Source organism: Scylla paramamosain, chromosome 6 (assembly GCF_035594125.1).
Source record: "Scylla paramamosain isolate STU-SP2022 chromosome 6, ASM3559412v1, whole genome shotgun sequence".
NCBI classification, from domain to species: Eukaryota; Metazoa; Arthropoda; class Malacostraca; order Decapoda; family Portunidae; genus Scylla; species Scylla paramamosain.
Window position 1 is genome coordinate 26,669,497 of NC_087156.1, and position 15,000 is coordinate 26,684,496.

The following is a 15,000-nucleotide window of genomic DNA, read 5'->3' on the forward strand; positions in this document are numbered from 1 at the left end:
AAAGTGCGTTGTTGATGTCGGTGGAAAAAAATAAAAGTAAATGGATAAATGAATGAATACCTAAATAAATTAAATAAATTGATAAATAATAAAATATATGAATAAATAGAGGATAAATAAAATAAATTAAAACAAAATAAATAAAAGATCAAAAGTAAAAACAAAACATATGAAAACATCAATCAAATAATAATAATAATAATAGTAATAATTTAGTAATAACAATAACAACAACAACAGCAACAACAATAAAAATAATAATAATAATAATAATAATAATAATAATAATAATAATAATAATAATAATAATAATAACAACAACAACAACAGCAGCAGCAACAACAATAGCAATAATACAGTTACATATGAATCTGTATCCGAGTCATGAAAGCTTATGACGGCAAAAAACTGAAGTGAAAATTTTTGTTGTTAATCTCAATTTTTTTTTTTTTTTTCAGTTTTACACCTCAGGAAAGGGCTGCGCTTCCCGCCATGGAAACTCTTTCAAGGGATTCTTAAAGGTGAATAACTTTTCTGCGGGTGATGAATGAGCCACTGGTAAGAGAGGGGAAAGTGAAAATACTATACTTTTTTTTTCCCTCCCGGTGAGCTTAAACGGTAATAATGATAATAATACTCAGTCTGTCTCGGAACATAGTTGACTGATTCATCTACGGGAAGGAAGAAATGAATATATAAACTGTACAAAACCAAACATGTATTTAGAAACTCGACAAATATTCGTGTATCTCTCCCTTTAGTATTTCTTTATTTATATACAATTTTTCATGCGCAAGCGAAAATTTCTTTTCTCTCCTCGAACTCAGTTTAATCTTTTACGCAAGTTTATTTTTCTTCTTTTTTTTTTTTTTTTATCTTTACTTATTTTATTTTTTTTATAGGCCGAAGGGAGAAAGTGTTGGCTGGTCTGAATCCACATGTTTCTCCCTCCCTTTCTCATCGTGTCGCGCGGGAACCTGACAGGGACGAGGTGGTTTGGATTCTCTCTCCTTTTCTTACTGATCAGGCCATATCCATCAAGTAGTTTCTTCTCTATCTCGTCGACTTTTTTTTTTTTTGTCACACTGGATGAAAGGAGACCACGTCGCCTGATATAAATAAAGATGTTTCTACCTTCCTTTTTCATCACATAACTGTCTCACTTTTACCTTTGTTCTCTCTCTCTCTCTCTCTCTCTCTCTCTCTCTCTCTCTCTCTCTCTCTCTCTCTCTCTCACTCTCTCTCTCTCTCTCTCTCTCTCTCGTGGCACTCAAGGTGAGGCAAACTCGAGGCATTCACCAACACTCAAATTTTACAACACGGACCTTACAACACTCTAACTTTGATGGCTAATTCTTTTGACATAAACTTTCCTTCTTCCACTTCGGACTCCAAAGTTTGAACGCGTCCATTCCGTACCAGGAAAGCACGAACCCACTCTGAAGAACACCTTGACAACCCCTGAAACACACGCACACACACACACACACACGCACACACACACAAACATAACCTTAATACTCATCTTCTGTCCTCATTAGACTCCCTGCATTCTCTTCTTTCTCCGTGTCATCTTCCTCCTCCGCTTGCGCTTTTTTCACGATGCTATACCCTCTCCTATAACCGTGATTCTCCTTCGGTCGTTCGTACTGTTTGCTTCGCCCGCCCGCCGCCCCTTTCCTCTCACTCCTGCCGACTCGTCCTTGTCCCAGTGTGGCTTGTGCAACTGACGCCTCGCCGCGCCGTGTGAGGAGACAAACACTGAGTCGACGGATGGGATGACTAATTCAATACCTGCTTTTTCTATTTGCTTCAGGTGACTTTATGAGCCTCGTGTGTGTGTGTGTGTGTGTGTGTGTGTGTGTGTGTGTGTGTGTGTGTGTGTGTGTGTGTATATCGGAGGTACTTTTCACTCTCTCTCCTCTCCCTCCCTTTCATATCTTCCTCCTTTCTCCTCTTCCCAGGGCGTTGGCACCTGCCCCTACCTGAGCGAGAGGAAGCTTAATCCGCCCCTCAGGTAACGCGGCAATACAATGGTGGATTCTCACGGGGCATAACGCGCACTAAAGGTGAAAGGGAACGAAGACAACACGGCCGAGGCCAAGCCAAAATAGGGAAAGTGAAAAAAGGAGAGAGGAAAAAAAAAAATAATGTAAACATTTGCAGTGTTACTATTATTGATGCTGCTAGCACTACTACTGCGGCTGCTGCTGCTACTGCTGCTGCTGCTGCTGCTGCTGCTGCTGCTGCTGCTGCTGCTGCTGCTGCTGCTGCTGCTACTACTACTACTACTACCACTACTACTACTACTACTACTACTACCACTACTACTACTACTACTACTAGTGATTACAATACTGCTACTACTACTACTACTCCTACTACTACTACTATTACTACTACTACTACTATTACTACTATTACCACTACTATTACCAGTACTACTACTACTACTACTACTAGTACTAATGCGACTACTACTGCTGCTGCTGCTGCTGCTGCTGCCCTTGTTGCTGTTGGTGTTGTTGTTGTTGCTGCTGCTGCTGCTGCAGCAATTACTAGAATCCCACCATCATCTAGTTACTTCCTATGGTTAGTTAAGTAATTTTGTATGTAATTCCTATTGTTTGCTGTGTTTTTCATTTCCTCTTTCCTGCTTCATTGCCTTCACTGTGTGTATTTATTTTCACTTTTCCTCTTTCTCCCCTTTTCACCTTCTCTTCTGTCTTAAAATCATGGAATGTCTTTATTTTTTTTGTATCATCTATCTAGATTTGTATGTATCTACTTGTCTATCTATTTACTTATTTGAGAATTACACACACACACACACACACTACACACACACATATATATATATATATATATATATATATATTATATATATATATATATATATATATATATATATATATATATATATATATATATATATATATATATATATATATAATATATATTGCTGCTGTGACGAAATTTCACTTTCTTTTCACAATGACTCAATCTTTTCAATATATTGTTATTTAGTTGCTTTTATTTTTACTCTCTCTCTCTCTCTCTCTCTCTCTCTCTCTCTCTCTCTCTCTCTCTCTCTCTCTCTCTCTCTCTCTCTCATCTCTCTCTCTCTCCTCTCTCTCTCTCTCTCTTATCCCACTCTTTCCTTTCCCTCATTCGCCCCTGATGACTCCTCACTCCTCCCTTTCCTTTGCTATCCCCCTCCCCCGTCATACCATCAACCAGCGGGCTCCCTCCCCCTTCCTTCCCTCCTTTCACACCCTCCCCTTCCTCCATCTTGTGCCTCCCCCCGTTTAACCTCCTCCTCCCGCTGCAGCTCCTCCTCCTCCGCCTGTCCCAGCAGGTATATAAAGGAATCTTCTTCCTCAGCATCACAGTTGGCTTCCCTTCATCAGTGCTTATACTTGTGCACGCATCAGGTAAGTTCAGCATCACCCGCCACGTGCTGCCTGTTGCCTCTGTGTCTCGCCCCCACTGCGCTCTAAACTTATCCTGGCTAGCTTGGGTATCTTGTCCCTTAGCGTCTGTGTGAGAGGAGTTTTGAAAGCGGTGTGTGTTTGTCTGTGTGTGTGTGTGTGTGTGTGTGTGTGTGTGTGTGTGTGTGTGTGTGTGTGTGTGTGTGTGTGTGTGTGTGTTTGAGGTATTGTACTGTACTATAGCAGCTTAAGTATTACTGTTATGGAGTTGGGGAGACTACTTATCCTCACCAACTTGGGTATTTTGTTCCTTAGTGTGTCTGTGGGGAGTTGAAATAATTGTGTGTAATGCTGAGTTACTTAGCTTTTTTTTTTCTCTTATATGGCTGGGCAGAGTAAGTGTGACTACTTATACTGGCTGGCATTGTGTATTCTGCTCCCTGTTTAAAGTGCTCTAAGGGCAATAGATAGTGACTTAAGTTCTTGTGATGGGGCTTTAGAAATGTGTATATACAGTGCCTTAACTTTTAAGGGATTGGATCAGAAAGCGTTCTTTGTGTCGCGAGTAATACAGCGTGGCTTAAACTTTTCTATTGTGGGGAATATCTACCTATGGGATCCCGCGTGACTGCTGGTGTGTGTACTTACGGTGTGAATTGACCCTCACGTTACTTGTGGGAATTGGAGTTGAAAGTTCTCAGGTGTGGGAATGCAAAATGACTCAGTTATTTCCTTTCTCATATGAGCTTTATCCCTCTCTCTCTCTGAGCACAGGAATGACTGATACAGAGTGACATCAGTTTGATCAGACTTGAATTTTAATTTTACTTTAGCTGCTCAAAAAAAAAAAAAAAGTATCGAGACACTCCTAAACTAAACTGGCTAAACTTTTCCATTCTTTTCCTGTAGTTATCCACTGGGAGCGGCATTATGAGCGTTATTTTTCGATATTTTTTGTGACTTTAGCCGGACTACCTAGCACGCATTGAAAAAAGAAAATAAATAAATAAATAAATAAATACCACTGCTGAACTCTGGCGTGTAACTTTGAGAGCTTTATCTTATCACACTCAGCTACTCTTTAACTTGCCTGTAGTATAAGACAAGCCTCCGTGATGGTCATGTACGTAATCTAGTATAAACCTCCCTACGACTATCCTTCCTTAGCCTGCGTGATCAGCAACATATCTTTATTAGGTTAGGTTAGGTTAGGTTCTGTCCTTACTCTGTGGTGGTCATCAGGTCTCTGCAAGGGGGACAAGAACGTGTAGCATTGGACTTCCTTACCAAGTGAGGTGTCCTGCAGTGCCCCAGCTAGCAATGACACTTAAGGAATGATGTGTACAGGGAGAGTATATGCGGTTTTCTGCCCAGTTCAGCTTTAAGATCTAATAACAAACCAAGCGAAAAAGTGCGCTCTCTCTCTCTCTCTCTCTCTCTCTCTCTCTCTCTCTCTCTCTCTCTCTCTCTCTCTCTCTCTCTCTCTCTCTCTCTCTCTCTCTCTCTGTAGACTGCATGTGTATTTTTTGCCCCAAGCACTTGTTTGAGCTATAGTGTTTTGTTTATATAAATGCAAACAACGCAAGTCTCAGTACGAATAATGTGCAAACATGTTAGGACGATAGAAGAACATGGAAGATTATGATGCTGATATAAATTTTCATGGCAGTAGTAGTAGTAGTAGTAGTAGTAGTAGTAGCAATCACCAGTAGCAGCATTCGCAAAAGTAGTAGTGGTGGTGGTGTTTATGATAGTAAAAATAGCAGTAGTAGTAATAACAGTAGCAGTATTTGTAGCAGCACAAGCAGCAACAACGTCACGAGCACACCAGACGCCACACCTTCAGGAGCACAGTAATAACAAGCCCTCACCGCGCCACGCCCTGCCAGTGGATAAGGTCGTTGCAGCATGTGTTGAGGTTCCCGTGCATTCCTGTCTCGACCTTACCTCGCGCCCTTCCACCTCTCCATTACTCCTATCCCGCCCTGCCGCTCCCCCTCCGGCCTCACCCCCGCTGTTCCTTCTCTTGTTGATGTCCTCATTACTCTTCTCCTTTCTCCTTCTTTATTATTCAGTGTCTGCGCTCTGCCTCTCACTCTTCTTCGTTCATTATTTATGTTCTTGTTGGTTTTTACCCTCCTCCTCGTCTATTCTTTTGTTTTTTTATACTTTTTCTCTACATCCTCTTCTTCGTCTTCCTCCTCCCCCGCCTGCTCCTCCTCCTCTTTCTCCCCCTCCTCCTACTCTTCATCTATTCTCTTGTTTAACTTTTATACTCTTTCTTCATATCCTCCTCCTCCCCCTCCTCCTCTTCATCCTCCTCCTCCTTCTCTTTCTCCTCCTCCTCCTCTTTTGTCATCTACCTTCCTCCTTCTTTTTTTTTGTCGTCGTCCTCGCCGTCCTCCTCTTCCTCACTTCCCTCCTCCGTCTTTATCCTCCATCCTCCTTTTCCTCTTTTTGTCCTCCTGCTCATCCTTCTTTTCTACCTCATTTTCCTTGTCCTCTTCACTTCCCTTTGTCCTCGTACTCCTCCTCCATCATTATTCTTTTCTTCCACCTCCACCTACTTCTCCTCCTCCTCCTCCTTCTGTAGTATCCTGTTTCTCCCACTAATAGTTAGCATAGAATAGTTACCCAAACAGCCTTATAAGGACCTCGAGATCTGTTGTTGTTTGGACTTCCTTTGCATTCTTTTGTGTTCCTCCTCCTGCTCGTTCTTTTCCTCCTCCTCCTCCTCCTCCTCCTCCTCCTTAGTAGGAACCAGATGTACTACTGTCTACTCTCTCAGATCCTTCAAAATCTTTCTCTTCCTGCTTTTCCTCTACCAAGCTCAGCCGATCACTCACACGTAATTTTCTTTCCACCTGCATGCAATGACTCACTAAACGTATCTTTTTGTTCTCCTTGACCAAGCTTGACCCCATTCCCGCTTTCCGTGCGTGAGGCTTGGCAGGGTGCTCGTGACTGTAAACGGGAAAGGAAGTGAGGGAGTAGGGAGTAGTGGTGAAGTCTCCATTTAACCCTTTCACTGGGATTCCTTTGTTAGAACTTGTTATGCATGCAGAACAAGGAGAGAAAATAAATTTGATTAGTCTCTTTTTTTTCATCAGCTATAGACAGAATGATTTGATTAACCCTTTGACTGCTATTTGGTACATCTTTCTCAAATTGCTAATCACTTTCAGACATCTTTACTTGTTCTATAGCCATCTCCAGCTTTTGAAATGGGGTAGAAATTACAAAAAAAAACTATTCTTTTTCATCCCCATACTTTCTTATAGATGCTCATAAAGATGCTGTTAATTGTTTCATATCGCAGTGAGAGGGTTAAGGAAGAGACCGTACTGCAAAGAGAAGTCTAAAAGTTGAAATTGTCTAGCAGTGGGAGGTTTAATGGAAGATTTTCTCATCGCTACTTCAAAGCCTCGACGGTTGCAGAGTCTGAGACACACGAGAGGGAATGGATAGGAAAACACACTTGCTGGTAATGTTGGTACTGTTGCCCTGCAGAGATGGACTAAGGTAGTGCACATACTTACATGTTGATTGAGAATGTTAGATTCCGATTGGTTACTAGTGACGAGGGATTCAGTTTCCATAACGTGGTGGCTCAGTGTTAGGCTAGGCTGGGGCGAGGCATGTTAGGTTAGGTCAGCGTGAGGCAGTTAAGTTCATGCCAGGTGAGGTGCAAGTGTGTTACCGTGTCTCCCGCGAGGCTGTCTGGTGTGCTTGCCGGTGCCTCGCCTCGTTTGTGTGAGAGCGCCAGGTCAACAGGTGCAAGTTTTTTTTTTCTTCTATTTGTACATTTATATTTATCCCACAACTCTCTCTCTCTCTCTCTCTCTCTCTCTCTCTCTCTCTCTCTCTCTCTCTCTCCTCTCTCTCTCTCTCTCTCCTCTCTCTCTCTCTCTGACACACACACACACACACACACACACTATGTCCTTCATTTTACGAGCAATCACAGCACAGAAGCAGGATTCTTTTCCCACCCTCACCTTGCTTAACAGATATTACTCTCAGCCAGACAGAATCCAGTTATACACGTTTCGGGCAATCTTCCCTCTCTCGTTAATGAACCCACGCAGCAGCGGCAGCAGCACTAGTAAAATTATCTTAATATTAAACTTACTACAGGATTTGTAATGATGATAATAATAATAACAATAATAATAACAATAACGAAAAAAAAGTAGTATTTTGTGAAAGTCGCTTTACTTCACCATGTTAACTACACTGGAAAATAAATAAATAAATAAAATGTACACTATATTCATGAATAATCGTAAGGAAATAAAAAACAACAACATAATAAATTATACATTCCTCTCAATATGGAATAGTCACTTTAACACACTCACACACACACACACACACGCTAATACTTTCCCTTCGCTTAATGTTCCCCTGCCACCCACCGCGGAAGGTCATACGTACGTAGGAAGATGCGCATGTCGAGAAGAGAAGGGGGTGCGGAGAAAGGATGGCAGAGAGAGAGAGAGAGAGAGAGAGAGAGAGAGAGAGAGAGAGAGAGAGAGAGAGAGAGAGAGAGAGAGAGAGAGAGAGAGGGAGAGAGAGAGAGAGAGAGGAGGGAGGAGTTAAGTATGCCAGGAAGGTTCTTCGGCCCCGCCATCTTCTCGCCTCTCGCTGCCTCACATGCCAAGAAGGTCACGGGCGTACAAAGAGGAGGAGGAGGAAGAGAATGCAAAGAAGAGCGAATCAATGTGATGAGCAGAGGGGAAGTGGAGAGAGAGGAAGAGGGAGAGGAAGAAGAAAAGGAAAGCGCATGGTTAAGCTTAGGTCTAGTATTGAAGACAAGACAGGAGAATGAGTCGCGCTACAGAAAAGAGGGAAAAAAAGAAGGAAAAAAGGGAAGAGATAAATAAGAAATAAGGGAAAGAAAGAAGAAGTTAAAGAAATTTAAAGGAAAGGCAAGAGTGATAAGGAAGAAATCACGTTCAGAAGAAAGTTAGGAAGGGAGAAAGACGTATAATAAGAGAACGAAGGGGGATAGAAATAGCTGTAACCAGGAGTGAGAAGAACAGAAAGTAAGAAAGGAAAGTGAAAAAAATATTAAGAACCAATACAATAGGAACCGCAGCAATAAGGAAAAGTTACATCCTATTATTACCCGGACACACTAATTCTATCATGCTGTGCTTAACTTTTACCATTAAACTCACAAAATTTCTCTCTCTCTCTCTCTCTCTCTTCTCTCTCTCTCTCTCTCTCTCTCTCTCTCTCTCTCTCTCTCTCTCTCTCTCTCTCTCTCTCTCTCTGGCCAGCACCTCTCTCTCATTCTGCTCCCAAGCAGACGCAGGAGCGTCAATTGCTAAGTGGCACTGGTGAAGGAAGGGAGGGAAGGAGGATGGAGCAAAGGGAGGATTATATTATATCATATCATATTATATATATATATATATATATATATATATATATATATATATATATATATATATATATATATATATATATATATATATATAATATATAATATATATATATATATATAATTTTTTTTTTTCACACAAAGAATTCTGCCAACAGAAAAGATTATAAAGTAACTTTTTTTTTTTTTCAACTTCAGTATTACGCAGAAGTAGCACTGAAATCAAATCCTCTCTGTTTTCTCACTCTCCCGCCGTGGTGGTGAAGTTGACTGGTGTTGCCTAGTACTGATAAGGCGGATAAAAGGACACGTATCGTTGTCACGAAGCAATGGATGTCTACATTACTTTAGCCTTTTATCTTTTCAACACGTCTGATCTCTGATAGCCAGGACGGTGGGATGACCGCAAATATGGATCTATTTATCAGCAAACTAACCCCACATTGCGGCCATGAACTATGGCGTCAATACAGGCATATTATCAATGAAAAACGTTACCAACTACGTGTCTGAGAGATCTCCAGTTTTCACACTTAAAGTGATTGATGCGCGTCATGAGTATAACACGTGCAGGGCGAATAGGTGAAAGCTTCACATCTGGCAACATTTCCTGCCAAAAGGAAAAGAAGCACATGGCAAAAACTATGTTTTAAGTAACCTAGATGAAGGGCGCGGCGGCAGCCTTCCTTCCTTCCGCCTGTAGATTTAGTAAAGTCGCAGGGCCGCTCGGCGCAATGGGCCCCGGGACACTAGACCCTCCATGCACACGACCTCTAGGATCTGCACCTCACATCCCACATGGGATGTGAGGTGCAGATTCTGTGGGCGTGAAGGGACCCCAGGGAAGTGGGGCGAAGTCCCGGGGCCCCCGCCCTCTGCCCCGTGTGACAGCCCCCTAACCTGGTGTCTCTTGCAGGATGCGGCTGCTGTGCCTGACGCTGCTGGTGGCTGCTGCCGTCCACGCAGACAAGCTGTTCCCTGGGCCTCCTAGTGGAAGCTCCTCCAACAACATCGGCCGGGGCCTCGCAGATTACCTGCCGCCCAAAAAGAGATGAATGCACCAACGAGTACGAGACCATTACCAGGACCTCAGTGGTGCCGGTGAACAGGGACACCACCGTCACTAACTACGTGACACGCACGGAGTCCACCACTTTCTACAGCACGCAACTTGTCTACAGTACGCTCACGACAACCTCTGTCGCCTCACGCCAGTCGACCGTCATCCAAAACCGTTCCTGTGACGCAGACAAGCGTAGTGGTGAGTACGTCGCTCGTTACCGTCACGGCCCCCGACAGCACAAGGACCGTGCAAAGAACCGTCACCAAGACAGAGCAGGTCCAGGTCACCGTTACCAGCACTCTTCTTTCCACCGTCAGTAGAGGCGCGACTATCACCGAAACCAGAACTGAGACTTCTGTAAGACCCACAACTGTGACCCAACAGGAAAATATAGTGGGTGACCAACACCGTGCCCTTCCAGCCACCGCCCGTCGTCGCCACCAGCACCTATCAGAGTGTGACACAGTCTGTAGTGCAGGTCCCCGGCCCAGATCGCACCGTGCAGACCACCGTACCGGTAAAGACCACTGTCACTACAACCACCGCCATCCAACCTCCGAGCGTGATGGTGACGCAGAACCAAGACATCTACCAGTGTGATGTACGTCACCAGCACCACCGTCAGCGTGACGCAGGACATCCGAACACCAAATAGTGGTGAGCACCAGCACCACCGTGCATTACCCAACTCTCCACAGTAGTGCAGACAACCACCGTGACGCGCACCACCACCAGTATTGAGGGAGCCACCGTCACCAGATACACAACGGTGACCCAGGTGCGACCCGTCACACTGACCAACACCCAGACAACAGTGACAACGTTGGGAGGCCCCGGTACCACCGTCACCAGAACGGAAAATGCGCAGCGTGGTTGACCACCGTCAGTCTCCCGCCAGGACGGTGGGTGGACGCAGCGAGTGGACAGTACACGGCTGGTGACGGACGTGGCCTACCAGCACCCAGAGCAGGCTTCACCACCACCTATGTGACCCGGACGGAACAGGAACCGTGCAAACAACCGGCTACAACTACGACGCGCCCTCCGTCACTCTTGACTTGCGACGAACCGGTTGATTTCTTCTCCCACAGAAAGCGTAGGGCGACGGCCATCGGCATCCTCCTCAATTTGTTCGACAGCACTCGAAAAATTCCAGCAATACAACCATACACATTCTACTGTGGATAGAATATGAAATATACGAAATTTCTCAAAACATTTACTAGAGAAATGGTTTTAAAATAAAATAATGCCACGTTACGTTTTACTTTTTTGCCCGCATGTTCTGCCTCGTGACGCTCTCAGGTGGTGAAGGATTAGCCACTCACGGTAAGTTCTTGGCACTTGTGTGCTCCTGCTGTTTGTACAAAATGATGTTCACCTTTATGTATACCATTTAACACACACACACACACACACACACACACACACACCACTCTCACTCACTCACTCACTCACTCACTCACTCACTAACACACACACACACACACACACACACACACACAGTAATCGATGCTTATGGTGGACATTCCAGGATGGCGCGCGTTATCCTGCTGGTGCTGCTGGCCCATCGCCGGGCCCTGCCTTGGCGCCAAGCTGCCTACCATTCCCGGCGTCCGCGAAGGCAGCGGGCAAGCAGGTTTTCCCGGACCTCTTCTCCTCCCAGAACGCGCCTGAGTGCCTACCTCCCGCCGATCCCAGAGCCCTGCATCCCTGAAACCGTGACCAGGACGGAGACCACCACCGGTCACCTCGTATGGCGGCACCACCAGGGACCAGCGTCCAGCACCAGATTCCAGACGCAAACGGTGACCAGCACACAGCGCCAGGTAGTCCACCTGTGTACACCACCTCCTTCGTCCAGGAAGTGCAACCCACCACCATCCGCACCACCGTTTATTCCACCAGGTTCACTACCCGAATCCAGACCGGCACCACCTCCTTGCCCGGAGGCAGGTGAACACGGTCACCCGGACACAGACACAGGTGGTCACTCGCACTCAGACCCGCACTCAGGTGTCCACAAGGGTCACCACGATTGGCAGCACCGTCACCAGTACGCAAGTCCTCCACCCAGGTTATTCCCACTACCTACACCCGCACCGCCATCCAGACCAGGACAGAGTTGGTGACCCCGCACCTTGCCTGCCGTCACAAGCACGCGCGTTGGAGACCAAAATAAGGACCACAGGTGGTGACCAGCACCACGCCAGGCCAAACCCGCACCATCACGGTGACGCAGGTCAACACCGCCTATGTCACCAGAACCTCCACGCTGCCGCAGCGCACCGTCACAGTCATGTCCACGCTCGTGAACACCGTGAGGAGCACCGTGGTCAGCACCATGGTCAGCCACGCGGATCGATGACCAACAAATGACCCGCACCCAGACGGTGACCCGCTCCACCGCGGTGGTCACCACCCGCCAGGGTGGCCTCCACTGTACTCAGCACACGTGTGGTGCAGTCCACTGCCACTAACTTCCCAGACAACCACGCAGGTGGTGCCCAGCACAGCAGTTGTGCAGATCACCGTCACCGACACCAGGCAGCTAAACGATCGCGACTCCACCCGGGTAGTGACGGTGACCACCACCAGCACAGTGACCAGTAGCGGCGGCACTCGCACCACACAAGTGGTGAACTACGTAGATAGGACAACCTTGGTGACCAGCTACATCTCCACCCTCGTTGCCCTCCACCGTGATCCGCACCACCACCCCTGCCCCTGCACCGCCACTGGATACAAGTACGAAGAGCCCGCGATTAAGTTCCCGGTCGGTTAACTGCCTCTTCGGTGATCAAGTGAGGTGCAGGAGGCTGGCTGGCTCACCCACTAACTTATGACCTCTTCACTGCCCATATATGAAATTGGTCTTTAGTTTCAATAAACATCACCGTGACAAATTCCTCACACAACGCATGTTTCGCTCTTCGGAGGGAAGGAGGGGTGAGCGAAGAGCATGTCAAGTGAGCTCCAGAAAAAAAAGAAGTGTAATCGCACTTGATTTTGTGTTAACTCATACGTAATTCTGACAGTTTCTGTTACTTCCGACAAAAAAAAAACATGATTGAAAATAGTGTCTCGGGGCATCCCTTCCCTTCCCCTCACTCTGCCCCGACACTCGCCTGGCAGCTTCCACCCATCGCTCCTCCCACCCACACCCCTCCCGCATCAACAGTATCAATGAAACACTAAACTGACGGGCAGTTTATTACATACTTTGATAAACTACTGACGACGTTTCCAATCTATTTTTTTCCCTAAGTAATTTTGGTAATACTAAATATCACAAGATCTATAATATGGCATTTACAGAAATTACACACACACACACACACACACACACACACACACACACACACACAGTGGAGATGGGGAAGGCAGAGAGCAAAAGAGCAGGGAGGAAGAACAAAGGGGAATTAAGAGAGACAGACTTATAAAGAAAAGAAAAGAAGGAAAATGAGAAGAGAAAGGTAAGGAAGTGCGTGAAGGGAAAGGAAGAAAAGCCATAAATACACACAATACTATTTTAAATCCAGTGAAACATAAACGAAACTGTGACAGCAAAAAAAAAAAAAAACGAAGAAAAGGAAGCTAACTCCTCACATATTTAGATAATACCAGAAAAAAACACAATATCCTTTCCAAAAACATATTGCAAACTATTTTTTCATTATATAAAGTGTAACATATAACAGAAGGCAGTAGGGGAGAGAGAGAGAGAGAGAGAGAGAGAAGAGAGAGTGAGAGAGAGAGAGAGAGTAGAGGAGAGAGAGAGAGAGAGAGAGACGAGAGAGAAGAGCGAGAGAGAGAGAGAGAGAAATGCATAAATATATCAAAATAAACAAAATACCAAAATATGAAAAAAATTATAGAAAATGAAAAAAAAAGATAACAAGAAAAAAAAACCGTGATATTACAACCACCACCACCATCACCACCACCACCACCACCACATTCTTTCTTCATGTCCAGGCCGGTCCTCGCTCGCTTCCTTCCATTCCCTTCATCCTTGGGATGAGAGTGAAAGGTGGAGGTGGGAGGCAGGAGGCAGCTGGGGTTAAGAGGAGGTGAAGGTTGAATGCGAAGCGGACGGAGCTTGAAAGGAGGAGGAGGAGGAGGAAGAGGAGGAGGAGGAGGAGGAAGAAGGGTACGGGGGGGAGGGAGGAGTTGGAAAGAGCAACATGGAAACCCAAATGACGGGAAGAAAGTAAAAGCAAGGACATAGTAAGGAGAAACTGTAATATTGAGAGAGAGAGAGAGAGAGGAAGAGAGAGAGAGAGAGAGAGAGAGGAGAGAGGAGAAGAGAGAGAGAGAGAGAGAGTAGAAATTAAAAGGAAAACATTGAACATGATCATAAAAGGGAAGAGAAACTATAAAACTTAATAAAATAATAATCACCATCAGCACACTGAATGAAAATGGCACATGAGGTTTCCAGGAGCGACTCTTATATTGCAGGCAGCCCCAAATAGAAAACTTGGTAGATGCGCAACGAAAGTGAAACACAGAAAATGAAACTGGCTGAGGAGGGACTTCACAAAAAATAGCTCCCTGCCGCATACCGAATTACCAACACTACTATTACTACTACTACTACTACTACTACTAATACAAACTACTACAGACTGCTGCTACTACTACTACTACTACTACTACTACTACTACTACTACTACTACTACTACTACCAATACGAAGAATAGAAAACTGTCCTGCTAATAATAATAACAATGGGAGGAAGGGATGAGGGAGGCCAAGTGGTGAGTGGTCTTCTATTGTTACACACTTCGGCGCTCTGTTAGTGAACGGCTCTCCACTATCAGTAGAAAAACACATGGAAACTCGATTGATGATTTCTGTGGCTTTTCAGATTAGTCTACGTGAGAGTTACCGAGAATCAGGATCCCACAGCCATGTCACGACACGATCATCGTAGTCAGCAAACTTTTCCAATCCTCACCCACTTAAATAGATCCTTCAAGTGAATTCGCTCGTCACTTCATTTTTCCTCTTCCCTTCAGTTTTTTTTGTTTTTTTTTTTCACAATCTCCAGCACCATTTTTTTTAGATACACTTCAATAATATAATCTTTTCTCTAGCTTAGAAAAAAAAA

At 44.9% G+C, this 15,000-nt stretch overlaps 2 long non-coding RNA genes across 3 annotated transcripts in view; one reads left to right on the plus strand and one right to left on the minus strand.

Moving 5' to 3' along the window:
• LOC135101124 (uncharacterized) overlaps positions 1–15,000 on the minus strand; it is a 126,494-nt gene that overhangs the window by 71,388 nt on the left and 40,106 nt on the right. The window lies entirely within an intron of this gene.
• Positions 3,323–13,128, plus strand: LOC135101532 (uncharacterized). 2 transcript variants are annotated; one of them, XR_010269299.1, is made up of 2 exons: positions 3,323–3,434; positions 9,737–11,143. It is a non-coding gene; the product is annotated as an uncharacterized LOC135101532 (long non-coding RNA). The 2 variants fall into 2 exon arrangements; XR_010269300.1 differs by lacking the exon at positions 9,737–11,143 and adding an exon at positions 11,418–13,128 and having other exon boundaries at positions 3,353–3,434.